Source organism: Nansenia antarctica, assembly GCF_963989245.1.
Source record: "Nansenia antarctica genome assembly, chromosome: 18".
Taxonomy (NCBI): Eukaryota; Metazoa; Chordata; class Actinopteri; order Argentiniformes; family Microstomatidae; genus Nansenia; species Nansenia antarctica.
This window is the reverse complement of record NC_137691.1, coordinates 20,119,856-20,134,722: the sequence shown is the minus strand read 5'-3', so window position 1 is coordinate 20,134,722 and position 14,867 is coordinate 20,119,856.

The window sequence follows — 14,867 nt, the reverse complement described above, 5'->3', positions numbered from 1 at the left end:
GTTATTAAAATACAGTTTAGACCTTCGTAGCGATGTGTTTTGTTAGCAGTGTTCGTAGCTGTGGCTGCATTCAGAGCCACTTTTCTCCCATTCAGTGTTTGAGGTGAACCAACATTCAAATACGCCTGTCGTGTTCAATCTTTCTCTGATTTGAATGTATGACACATCATTTGAAAGCTTACAATCTGTAGTTTAAGCATGTGTAAAAACTGAAAAATTACGTTGCACATTTCACCAGAAGCTGTCACATATTGGTTGTTGGTTATAATTGTATAGCCTATTGGTTGTTTTGCTCTGTTTGTAGTCTACTTTATGTATTTTTATCAGCTGTTAAATCACCACAGCGGTTAATCCACTACTAGAGATAATAGCAGATTGAAAATGCTTATAGCCAACTACTCTATATCTCGTGGTCGCAGCTATTGCGAATTGCTATTCACGCGAGTCAGCTGTGAATCACCGCAGGTCCTTGATGCTTGTTGCAAAAATGGATGACGAACGGCTGATACTTGAGGTGGAAAAATATATATTTTTGACAGTGGAGCAGGTAGAACGTTGACGGTGACAACGCTCAGGTGGAGCATGGACAACATATATAATCCGGTGCGCCCTGTATATGAAAACAGTTCAAAAATAGGCCATTCATTGAAGGTGCGCCTTATAATCCGGTGCGCCCTGTATATGAAAACAGTTCTAAAATAGGCCATTCATTGAAGGTGCGCCTTATAATCCGGTGCGCCTTATAGTGCGGAAAATACGGTACTTGTTTCCAATTAAATCAGGCAGTAAATTATTATACTAATTTATACATTGATTGCAATTCTGGATTTACATAAAATATATAATATATTTAAGTATACAAAATGCATTTATTGTTATTGTGAATTTGCTTTAAGGCAAACATGATTGAGGTTTAAAAGCGGTTACGGTGTATGTTTTAGGTGTCACTGAAGTCAGGGAAACACCTGACCATAGGGCTGAGGCAGGTAGCAGGAGGAGATGCTGAGACCTATCTGACCGCTTTCCAGGAGAGCATAGACAGTCTAGCAGCAGCAATCCCATCAGCTGAGGAGGAGAAGTCAGTAATCGTGGCATCACTTGTGTCGAGCATCAAGTGCTTGATGTCAGACCAGGCAGCAGTCAACAGGGTCTTCAATCGACTTCTGGCCCAGTTTCGGGAAGAGCTACTGCCAACAATAATCCCAGCGTTTGATAGGTATAATGCAATCATTTTAGATAATCCCAGAGTTTGATAGCAGTGCATTAGGCTAGTTATTTCAATAAGACCAGGAGGCTTCAATTTGTTTTGTGTGTTAATAGAAACAATAAATGAGTATTGATAAGAAATTAGAAAAGGACAAGAAGAATTATAGTTAGTTAACTGTTAACTCTGATTCTTGTGAGTAGTGTTTTATTTTGTGCAAACACATTTTACACACATTTTACACACTTTAATCTAATCTAAAGCTTTTTAAATATGTTTTAGTCTTTCAACAGACCAGCAACAGCAGCTCGTGGAGATGGGGACCTTTGCGTGCCGAATGCACCTGCTGGTGAATATGGAGCCTGCAGCAGCCCGTGCTCTCCATGCTCTGGATATCACACTCTCTGAGGGCACCAATCCCCACAGTCTGCACAGTAACGGCCAAGCTCCACCATGGCCATCGAGCGTTGCGTCTAATGTGCGTTGCGTCCGAAATTGGGATCAAATGCATTGTAATCAATGAAAGGTGCTCCACCTGCTGCGTTGCGTCAGCGTTGCGTTGCGTCAGCATTGCGTCCGATGGCTGCGTCCAAAGTAGACATTCAAAAAAGTTAGATTTTTGACGGTGGACGCAGACGTCACAATGAGACGTATATTTGCCCCACGTGGGGCGTGAGATGTATATTTACAATTGTAGTTGTTGGTTATAATTGTATAGCCTATTGGTTGTTTTCTGGTGTTGTTTTATTGTTTTGCTCTGTTTGTAGTGCACTTGATATTATGATATATATATATATATTATACTTTTTTTATCAGCTGTTAAATCACCACAGCGGTTAATAGAGATAATACCAGATTGAAAATGCTTGTAGCCAACTACTCAGCTATTGCGAATTGCTATTCACGCGAGTCAGCTGTCAATCACCACAGGTGCTTGAAAGCTTGTTGCAGGAATGGACGACGAACGGCTCATCCTTGAGGTCGAACATTTTTTTAAAAAATATGCGACAAATGACAGATTGTACCATGATGCCCAGGTGAAGGACCGAGCATGGGGTGAGATCGGGTCCACACTTGGATTATCAGGTAAGATATATTAAGATAATAATATTATAAGATAAGCTAGATGATCCACAGCTGCTCAAACTATCAACTGCAACTCTGTTGATATGTAACTAGATTTATGGTTAAGGATAGGGTTAGATTTAAGGTTAGGGCAAGGTTTAGGATTAGTGGTTAGTTAGTTGATTGGAAAATGTTCTGTATGATGTTGTTATTGTTGTGGACATATTGCAGTCAAGGGTGAAATTACTCCCGTATACAAAAAATGACAGTGGAGCTAGAGTAGAACGTTGACGGTGACGCAACGTTGACGCAACGCAGCAGGTGGAGTTTGGACAACGGGAAGTTGACGCAACGCCGATGGCGAGTTGACGCAACGCAGCAGGTGGAGCTTGGCCGTAAGGAGGCAGGGACACAACGAGTGATCAGAACCGCTGCAGCCCTATTCACACGGCGTGGGTCTGCAGTTGCTGGGGCACCCGACATGTGGGAGTTTTTTTTGAGAGGCAAAGGGCAGACAAAAAAATCTTGTGACCTACCATGGCCACCGAATGAACATTTCATTTCAAAATGCCCTGGCCCTGTACTTCCACTGGGAAGATGCTGCTATGTTCCTCACTGACTGGCCTGCTGACAACGACCTGGTAAAGTCAGTGAGGTATGAGGTCTGTACAGGGCCGGGTGCAGGGCCATGGGCCTGGTCTATGCTCTCCTCATGGAGCCTTTCGAAAGGATCCTGAAGATGCCTGGTAACATCCTAGATCTGAACAGTGATCTTGAAAGGATGCTCTCCTCCCTCCAGGTGTGGTCCATCGATGGCTCCATGGCGATGAAGAGGGGTTCAGTGTTCGCCGTGCAGCCCCTTGACAACGAGCTGACGGCAAAGATATTCAGAGAGGTGGAGAATGCGGAGGAGAGCGCCTTCACCCAGCTCGCCATCGAGCTCATTAGCGCGGAGATGCTGGTTGTGCTACAGAGGCAGGCTTCCATCCAGCTGCCAGGGGGGAAACACTGGCACCCCAGCACTCCAGTACAGCAGATGGCAAGCACAGTCCCCAAGACCAACATGCTGGGTGAGTGTGACCTGGCTGTGCTTGACCATCTGCTCCGTTCCAAGCCCTCCATCTCCAATCACAACCTGGAGACGCTGGTCATGTGGTGGCAAAATAAGCCCAGCAATTATCTGGAGAGCCTGAGCCCTGCTGAGAGAACAAAGGTTCTTGATGAGGCAAGGCGTCAAGTTCCTTCCTTCATTTTGTCAATGAAGGAAAAGAAGGCTACACTACAATTGGCTCTGGAGGAGAAGATGGTGAGCAAGATAGAATCAAAAAAAGCTAAAGATGCCGCACTTCGGACCACAAAAATTCAGTTGACACAAGGTGTCACCAAGTTGGGGGGGCCATGGTCCAAGGAGGAGGTGCAGTCGCGGCTCAACGAGATAGGCTCTGGTGAGTGGAGGGAGGCGCTCCTGGCCCAGATAAGATTTTTAAAAAAACGTCCTGAACTCTGCGAGGGAGAGGCATCTCTTCCAGGAAACAAGGGAGAAGAGGAAATACTCTGTGGAAGAACAAAAAAAAAAAACTCATGTCCATCTTGGAGGCTAATGTCAGTGTCCCTCAGATCATTCAGCCTGGTGGTCTTGTATATAGGTCCAGGGAAGAGCAGCAAATCACAATTAGCGACTGCAGAGCCAAAATGCTCTTTAAATTAAAAGAGGCAGAGCAGAAGGGGAAAATACAGCAGGCTATGTCATGGCTGGAGGAGTTCGGTAGAAGGCCTGAGCTGTTGGTTGGCAGGAGGGTCATGCACCTGTGCAAGGAGGATGGGAAGGTAGAGTGGTTTCCAGCAACAGTCTGTGGACTTAAAGAGCCTCAAGCAGAGGAAGTCATTAACACTCTGTTCAACATCAAGTATGATGTTTGTGAGGAACACTGGTGTTTTCCTCTTTTAAAGGATATTAAAAACCACGATTTGTACTTTCTCTGATCACTCCCCACCCTCCAACACCCCGTCCCATTGAACAAATGTTTTGTTACCTACCTTTAGTGCCTGGACCTGGATTATTTATGCAATTTCTTGGTCATAACTCTTCCTCTCTTTTTGAATTATGCATAGTTGTATGCATAGCATTTATACACAAAAACCAAACACAGCATTTACAAAAGACAACAAAAAACATTACGGTGGCCATGTTAGATTTAGTCTGGCCTCTTGGATATTAATTGTGTGATAAATGTTTCTATTTGCTATTAATATTGGTCTTAAATTCTCAAAAACATGATATATAGGTTTATTTAATAAAAATGAACAGTTTAAAAGATACATTTGAATTTCATAATTGGTGTATCCAGTGTCGACAGCCATATTGGATTTAATCCGCCATCTTGGATATTAATTGTGCGATAAAACATTTCATTTGCTATTAATATTGGTCTTAAAATTCTGAAAAGAATGATATATAGGTTTGTGTAATAAAAATGAATAGTTTAAAAGATCAAGTTGAATTTCATAATGTGTGTGTTCCATGACTGCACAGCAGTGACCACGTGTTCGGTCTAGATCAGGGGTAGCCAACACGGTGCAGAGAGCAGATAGCTGAACTGTTCAGTGTCAAGCCTGGAGAAATGGAGATGGAGGTTATAAAGCTCCAGAATAATGTCCAGCTACAATCGCAACAACATTCACAACATTTCTGGAGCCTGGTAGACCCAGAAAACTATAAGAATATTCACCAAGCAGCCCTGAAAGTATTTGTTTTATTTGGCTCTACATACCTTTGAGAATCAGATTTTTCTGATATGAATGTAATGAAATACTACTACTACTTCTGAACAAGACTGACAGATGAGCATTTAAATTACTCTATAAGAGTGAACCTAAGTGGATACACTCCAGCATACACAACTCTTGTCGACTCCATGCAGTGACATTCATCTCAAGTGTAGGAATGAGTGAATGCATTATTACCAGTGTTGCCACAGTTACTTTGAAAAAGTATTCTGATTACTGATTACTGATTACTCCTTTAAAAAGTAATCTAGTTACTTTACTGATTACTTGATTTAAAAAGTAACTAAGTTAGATTACTAGTTACTTTTTTAGTTACTATTGGCAGCTGCCTAGGCACCCGACCCCCCCCCCCCCCCCCCGCAACATAAAAATGAAAACTGGTTTTGCCAAAACTCACTTTATTTTAACAGTAACTTAAATTACATAATTAAACTTTAAACAATAACTTAAAACAACAAAATAAAGAGTCTTTCTTTGCCTCACCCAACATAAATACTTGTTTTTAAACAATAAAATAAATATAATCTTTATTTAACACAGTAACTAGCAAGGAGTGGTTTCACAAAACCTAAAACCTACCCTGACCATTCAGATATGATCCTAATATAATCCTAATCCTAAACTGGGTGAGTCTGAGTTTATCAATGAAGAGTGAACTCAGCTGTCAAGACTGGAAGGAGGCCATGAACACGCTATGGAGGCCATGAACACGCTATGGAGGCCATGAACACGCTATGGAGGCCATGAACACACTATGAGTGAAACAGTGGAAAGGGGCGAGTAAACCAGTGGTTGTATCTCATTAACAGAAGCTTCTCAAACCTCTTGTCAGAAAGTCTGTTCCTTCTAGGCGTGAGCACCAAACCTCCCAGACTAAAGAGCCGCTCTACAGGAGCGCTAGATGGGGTTGGAGTGTTATACTTCAAGAAAATGTTCTTAATGTTTGGATACTGATTCAGAATCTGAAGCTCATGCCCTGACCTCAAGTAGTCCATGACTTCCTTTTCTGCCGAGTAGGTCTCCTCTGGCTCCGCCTCAAAAGCAAAAAAGTCCATCTCGCCTTGGTTGGCAGTCGTGGTGGGTACACTGGCAGGGCTCTGTGCTGCAGGAGCAGTTTTGCGACATTCTGCTGTGAGAAGCTCCTTTACTTGCTCCCTCCTACCTTCATCTCTCAGCCATCGGAGTTTGAATTTTGGACAACTAGCAGCTGCGAGAAGGGCATCTTTGTTGTCCAGCACACTGGCAAAACGAGTCTGGATAGCCTGAAAGATATAATTTGATATGTTTATTATTATCTAGTTGTAGCCTATAAGGTCTATTATTTATACCTTTATTTACTAATTATGTATGCAATTAGTTTGTGCAACTGACAACCTACATACTGCAGTATGGTGTGACTCTGCTCCATGTTCATGAATAGTGCAATGAAAATGTATTTATTTATCTTTAAGATGGAACAACATAGCATACCTGCACTATGGCATCTGGAAGGCCTGCAGTCATCTTGGATAGGGTGTCTTTCACAGCAAGGGTCTTCTGCATCAGGACTTCAAGTGTGGGCAGTAAAGTCCCATACGGACAGTCACCTTGTAGGATATCCAGTGCTATAGTTAGAGGCTTCATGACGGTACAGTACTCATGCAGGTACTGGTACTCCTGGTCTTTGAAGCACTTCACTCCCAGCTTGTTGCACAGAGTAGTCAGCTCATTCATGGGGATTTCTGCGATTCTCTTTATGGCTTCGTAAAAGGAATTCCACCTTGTGGATGTCGGTACCAGGAGCTTTATTTTGTTAACCTCCTCCACCGTTTCTGACGCAACGGTAGATCGGCTTGCTTTCGTCCAGAGAGCTGTGCATTTTGCTGTGCTGCTCCTATACACAGCCTTGCTCTCTGGTTTGGAAGTGATGTACTTCTCCACATCACTTGTAGAAATAAGGTTGAGGGTATGTGAAGCACACCTTTGGTGCGGGGGAAGAATCAGCTGGCCATCACTATCATCCTCAGCTGATAGGATTTTTGACACATCTAAAAAAGTGACATCATCCGTGGCCTCCTCCACCGTCTCATCATCGGACTCTGTGACAGCAGGCTGATAGACTTGAAATGCCTTGACAAAGTTAGATCCATTATCTGTCACTGTTGCTACTACTTTGTTGATTAGTCCATATGAAGAGTGAATGTTTTCGATTTCTGCACCAATAACATCATACGTGTGTCTACCGCGGATTCTCCTACACGCCAATGCAGCCTTGTTGCGGTCTAATGTGGATCTACTAATCCAGTGGAGCGTTACTCCCATATAGCTCCTATTGTTAGCTGTCCAAATGTCCGCTGTAGTTGACACATAGTCGACCTCGTTCAGCGCAGCCTTCAGATGTTTTTCCATCTCTGCATACTCCTTCTCCAAGTACGAAGAAAAAGATGTTCTGTGAGGTAGCTCGGCATTGGTAGTAGTGGGGATCTTGTTAATGATGGCACGGAAAGAGGGCGAGTCAACTGTGTTTATGGGCAGCATTTCCTCTACAACATACCGCCCGACCAATTTATTCAACTCTCCCACACTTACAGGTTGTGATTTTGTAGGCCTACTGAAGTCCAGCTTTTGTTGCTTGAGCGGTGTGGGACCTCCCGCAGAAGTCGAGGCCGCGGTCTCTGGGACTTTCTCCGCGAGCTTGACTGTGCTGTGCAGAGATTCCAAATGTTTCTTTAAATTTGATGTTGTGGTTTTACCACAGGACAATATTTTCTTTCCAGCACAGAGTGTACAACGAACATTTATGTTCTTGTCATCCTTTGCTGACACAAACTCAAAATAATCCCTATATTTCCAGCTATTTAACGCATATCTCTGTTCTCGCTCCATTATACGCTTCTGTTTACACTGTGCAATCAGCGTGGTGATACACGTGAGCGATTCTGCTGCACCTCGTGTTGAAAACGTGATCACTGACGTCACTCCCCAAGACGCGAGAAAAGCAATAAATGTTTGTTTACTATCGAACATTACAAAGAAATACTGCATTTAGCCTAAGTTATGAGGTAGTAACGCAATAGTAACGCACAGTCACTCGAATAAGTAACTTTAATCAGATTACTGATTTGGAAATAGTATCGCGATAGAATACTCGTTACTGGGAAAAGTAATCAGATTAGAGTATCGCGATACTTAGTATCGCGTTACCGGCATCACTGATTATTACACACATGCACACATTTTTTTGAAAGAGACAAAAGAAGAAAAAAATACTAATGTTTTCTGACTGAAAAAACTAGAAAAGGTGAATGCACTTATTACACACATGTGGGCCATACAATTATAAGCTTTTGATATGTAAATGGAGGTGATGTGATACATTGATATATGGATACAGAATATACTGCTACTACTATAGTGAGCTTACACATTGACATTTGAAACAGAGCATGCTAGTGAAGAATTTCAGAGTGTTTTGATACGTTATGTGAATGAATGTAAGTAATAAGATATTACTTACATTCGGATGAAAAAAGGTTGGAGACCCCTGGTCTAGATTCTATTGAGATAAATTCCTGGAATTCACATGTGTATGTAAAGAGGTCAACCTTGATAACTTTTGAACCGGACATGATAGAACCATGGGGTTTGGACCATTGTTTTTCTCATGAAATTCTCTGTGAGATGGACATATTTATTTTAATCTAAAGTGAAAGCAAAATTATATGTGTGAACACCCTACAACATGTAGCCTTGTTAGCCTTGTTAGCCAGGTTTAGACGACGCTGGCAGAGGAAACACGACGAACTACTCACCTACACGACGTCTGGTTGGAACACAGAAACGTTTTGAATGAATTACAATTAATTAATTTAGTTAGTTAGTTAGATTAATGTAGTGAGTTGCAGCTGATAGTTGACACAGGAGTAGTTTGGTAGCGGCCGTTATCTTCGAGAGCTCCGCGTGACTGACAATAATCATAGTCATCTTCTTCTTCTTCTCAGTTTGAATGGCGGTTTGCGACCAACTTGAGGCGCATTACCGCCACCTACCGGTCTGTGTTTGGACGGTATATTTAACAGGGTGTTAAATCGTGTCTATCAACCCAGTATCTTTCAAATACTGAATTACCTGTTTGTCCATTTTGATTGCATTTCCTAATAAACTCTCCACAGTATCTGTGGCCCCGGGCCTGAGCTGGATTACACTTGTTTGTCTAACATGTTTTTATTGTGTCATGAACATGACAACTTTGGGTTTAAATTGCATAATAAAATCATGTTTGTCTAATATAAAATTGTCTTACTATATTCTTATGAAAGATTAATGATAGCAAATCATGATTTTATTTCATGCAACCGATGTCCATGATTCATTTAGGTAGATTCGACTGACTTTTTTTTTCAGTGTGGATATAGAGTGACATTATTATATTATGGTGTTCTTGTGTTGTTCCAAGTATCTTATAAGATTACATTATTTAAATTATTTTTGGGATAATAATTAATATGGACAATAATCTAATTTGCCAGATGGGGCCTGCATACAATTACATGTTTAAATAACTCCAAGCCGTATGTTTGTAACTTCAAAATACAGTCATTAATCCCAGATGAAGTTCTGGCAATAGCCAATTGGCTGCAAAACAATTTAGCTTCAGTAGCTGAATGCAGTAACACGAATGGATGGAGTATTTTTCATCCACGTTGACTGATTGGTGACACATGACATCGATCTGGCATATCAGCTATGCAAAACAAAACATTTGATATGTTTTGCATACCAATCAGGAATTGTATCTGGATTTATCTGGAAGGGCGTCTGCTTATCCAAATAATTGGAATGGATTTACCGCGATTCGGTTATAGAAAAAGGTATAGGCGTTTGTCTATTAATGACGGCTGTGCTTTGTGCTTCTCGTTTGGTCTGTGGATGTGTCTGTCCGCCAGGGGGCGGGGCAACGCTGTGTGTCAGTGTGGGACTGGCTACGTTAGCTTGTCTGTCAGAGAGACGTACTGGCCCGGCAGTGTCACAGTGTCAGGATTTGCCATCATGATTTCAGATCATTGGGTGACCAACGAGGCTATATGGCTATTATTTGCCTTTGTTAATTGTTTTTACAATTCTGATCGCGTCTGGGAGCAGTTCTGCTGTCAAGATTGTTGTTCGTAATCACTTGCTTGTAAGCAAACTAGCTAGCTACAGCCTTGTATCAAAACAAAGCAGACATATTTCACCCAGAGTTAAGCATAGGTTGACTTTCCAGACAATATTTTGTTGTTCTAAACACAGAACAAAACGAAATGAAAAGCATGATAGAAATACAAATGAACTCCCCGACTGAGATTCACGCATTGAATCGTATATAGTTGTAAATACATGTATATCTTTTGGTGCTTAATCAACGGCATCGCCTATAAATCAATGCATGTTTAACAGGTACCACCTGTAGCTAATTAGTGTCACTCAAGGCGGGACCTAAGAGGGGAAGTTGGGGCGGATATGTGTATTTAAGGACCAGAAACACGCACCATAGGCAGATCCGTCTGGGTTGGTTTATCCCCTCCGGAGCGCTGAAGTTCCCACAGGTAAAGCTGTTTGTAACACTAGCCGGGTTAGCTGTTTATATCTTTTGTTGTCCCCTCTCATCATATTGTTTGTGCAGGTGGTGTAGATCGGAGTGGTTGCCCAGTGGTGCTAGCGTGCTAGTAAGGGAGACGTGAAGGTGCGTATACAGCTACTGGTTATTGTTTTTGTACATGCTGAGAAGTGCCGTTAAGAGGATATTAACTATTGTACTTTGCTACAGGTCTAGCCTGACCTACGTGGTATCAATACAGCGGACCAGCCGGTAGCTGCCGTGGACTCAGGTACAGACAGACAGGTGGACTCAGGTACAGACAGACAGGTGGACTCAGGTACAGACAGACAGGTGGACTCAGGTACAGACAGACAGGTGGACTCGGGTACAGACAGACAGGTGGACTCGGGTACAGACAGACAGGTGGACTCGGGTACAGACAGACAGGTGGACTCGGGTACAGACAGACAGGTGGACTCGGGTACAGACAGACAGGTGGACTCGGGTACAGACAGACAGGTGGACTCGGGTACAGACAGACAGGTGGACTCGGGTACAGAGACAGGTGGACTCGGGTACAGACAGACAGGTGGACTCGGGTACAGACAGACAGGTGGACTCGGGTACAGACAGACAGGTGGACTCGGGTACAGACAGACAGGTGGACTCGGGTACAGACAGACAGGTGGACTCGGGTACAGACAGACAGGTGGACTCGGGTACAGACAGACAGGTGGACTCGGGTACAGACAGACAGGTGGACTCGGGTACAGACAGACAGGTGGACTCGGGTACAGACAGACAGGTGGACTCGGGACTGCTAGCTGCTGTTTTGCTCAGGTCCAATATTTACTGTGATGAAAACAAACCCTCTATTGTTGTGTAGTGGATAATTTCAACTGACGTGTTATTTATTATCAGACGGAACCAACTGGTCGTTTTTATATTAGTCCTTTTATTGTTTTTCTGTTCTTTGGTTTGAGTGGGGGGCGCCGGCGTGGAGAAGGTAGTCGGGGTTCCCGGGTTTAGTCTCCTTGCACTTAGGGCTGCCACGATTAGTCGACTAGTCGCCACGACGTCGATTACCAAAATCGTCGCCGACATCGACGTCGTCGCATGTTTTTTGGGAGCTGAAATAAGCGTTGTTGTTTTTTTTCTAGCAGCAGGGGAGCCCCAAATTTCGTTGTTTGGTACCTGTACTATATCAATGACAATAAAGACCATTCATTTCATTCGATAAGCATTCGTTTTTCTTCCCTGAAGCTGCCACTGGCTAGCGTCTCCCAGTGTCTTTTATGTACATGCGCAGTGTCGGTCATCCGGGGCACACGTGACTTCCCCGGAAAAACAAACAGAAATGTCTTCCTGTCCTCGTACCAAAGTGTGGGAGCATTTCAACCACAACGTTGAAAAAAAGAATGTAAAATGTAAAATTTGCAAAGCTGAACTCGCTTATCATGGCAGCACGTCTATGATGCGCGAGCATCTAAAAAGGAAGCACGTTGTGGCAGATGACGAGGAAGACGATGGCTCGTCTCGGTAAGCTAGTTAGCTTGTTATTGGCTAACGATATCGTTACGTTAAAAGCCTTCTTACATTATTTTACGTTGTCATCAAAGCGATACTTATCAAATAGCAAAAAATGTTGTCTTAACGTTACAGTGCTAAGAAGGCGCGTTCTACTATGAGATGAGTGAAGCAAAGCAAAACTTTTGTACTCTGTACAAGTATTTATTTTTGTTTTTGTATTCTTTTGGTTGCCTAGTGCCTAGCCTACCTCATTTTACTCTGCAGTTTGCACCCTCTACTACTCTTTACATTACATTACATGCAAGTGATGCCAGAAATAAATCTGCAAAGTTCATTAAAATATCTATTTTTGAGTGAACAATCATTTTAATTGTCTTTATTTTTAGTTAGCACATGCCTACAACAACAACTAACAACTTCAAGCTAAATTTAGAAGCTGATTTAGAAGATGATAGCTAAATAAGAGCGATTGAGTAATTGTGCGATAAGCTGTAATTTATGATCCGATTAGTCGACTAATCGTTAAAATAATCGGTGACTAGTCGACTATGAAAATAATCGTTTGTGGCAGCCCTACTTGCACTGCATGTTGTGTGTGCGTGTCGTGTTTGGTGTGATTAATCACTGGGGAACACTTAGCCCACTGTCTACCATGTCTTTGTGCTGTGTGTGTGTTCATGTCACAGATTCACTGGTGTACCTGTCCATCGGGGTAGTAGTATCCCTCCCTACTGCCAGTCGTCCTACCCTCGTGTTTTTGTCTTACTGGAAGTGTTTGTTTTGTATGGTGTTTTTATATAAAGTAATAGTTTTTAAATATAGATGTTAAATAAACAATTTTTCTATTACACCGTAAACAATCCTTCTCTGGTTGATGAATTGGTTTCATGTCTCCCTCCCTCATACACGAACCTAAGTGCTTTAATTTAGTCCCGAGGACCTCACCTCGTGTAAGAAAAAGGTGGCGTTGTCTTGCAGTGAATTCATCTACTGATTAGCCGCAACCATTCGGGGCCTTGAGTGCCTTATGTCACACATGTTTCGTAGGCTATTTGATTTATTTTGTAGTCTTTAGCCTATTTGATCAAGTGCAAATGTCGCCTAAGGGGTTACAGTCATTTAGCAGACGATTTGTCCAGGACCTTTGCGACCCATAAGCTTGATATTGTGCATCTATGTAGGCCGATATCTTTCCATATTTTAATTTGAGTCCCAGGGGGCATAGACGGATCATGAAAAAATGGGCCCCTGGGCCTGGACGTGTAGAAAGGCCCCCCCCTCCCCAGCGCAAACACAACATTTTTTTAGAGCGCAAGTAAACACAATGCCAACAGCATATAAGACAGCCTACGTTTACCTGCATCTCAACAGGTTTTACAGCGGAGGAACACTCAAAGCCAACAGCACAATAACTAGAAAAGATTCACCTGTATTTCAACGACACAGGATTTACAACACAGGCATGCCACACTCAATTGAAGCCAACAACAGTACATGTACAGTAACAAAATACACCGCTTTCAACCAAAAACAATTGGCAACACTATGGTGTCATATATAGCAACCACAGGATGGCTTTATAAGACTAAATTAATCATAAAATAGTCTTACCTTATGCAATGCATTTTTCCTGGCTCTGCTTCGTGCAAAATCATCCACGATATCATTAAAGTCCAGTGATTTGGTCAGTTCGCTCTCAATTGCCATGAGAGAAAGAGCCTTGAGACGGTGTTGCGTCATTTTAGTCCGCAATTCGTTTTTAATCCTGGACAGCACAGAGAATGACCGCTCCCCTTCGCAATTGGTTACAGGCAGAGTCAAAAATAGCCGCAGCGCAACATAGACATTTGGAAACATAGATTGCAGGCCACAATCGACAATTACGCGGAGTAGTCCTTGTGGGCTTTTATCATCTTCAGCCTTAATAAAAGATCTGTAAAAGACCTGCACCAGTGTGACCTCGTGACCTGTCCCCAGTACACAAACTTTAATGGCGCCCTCTAGTGTCTACACTGAATTTTTTTTTGAATTTACTTGATTTTAATGTGCACATCAGTCCCACATGATCAGAATATGGGCAACTGATGTAATTATTTCTTGTCAAACCAAAGTATCTCATTCAGATCAGTCCCACATGATCAGAATATGGGCAACTGATGTAATTATTTCTTGTCAAACCAAAGTATCTCATTCACATTAGACTGCTTAAAATAATTATGTTGATGCAACATAATATTTGTCAGTTATTGTAATATCAATGTATTGTGTAATGTTTAAGTAATTTCATCTTGTCCACGGTACCTGATTTTCATCTCTAACTCCAACTTGATTTCTTAATGCCAAATTATTCAAAGGTATTTTGTAACTTTAAAGAAATTTCATTATGTCCCTGGTGGCCAAGTTAGGTCAGTAAATCAAACTTGATTTGAGAAGTTAATTCTATACAAATGTATTGTAGACATCGGTTCTGTTTAAGTGTGTGCAAATACAAAATAATAAATGTAAAATAACTGATTTGCATTGATGAAAAAAGGCAGAGTCAATTCTGTACAAACATTTGCTACATTTATTTTTGTAACACATTTTAACAGGTCAATCATGAGAAAAAAGTTAGCCAAAAAAGTGCACGAGAGAGACAGCAGGAGAGTAACAGGAATTGAGTAACAGGAATTGCTCTATAATGGACTACATGTCTCTGACTTTCACTGAGAGCCTGTTTTTTAA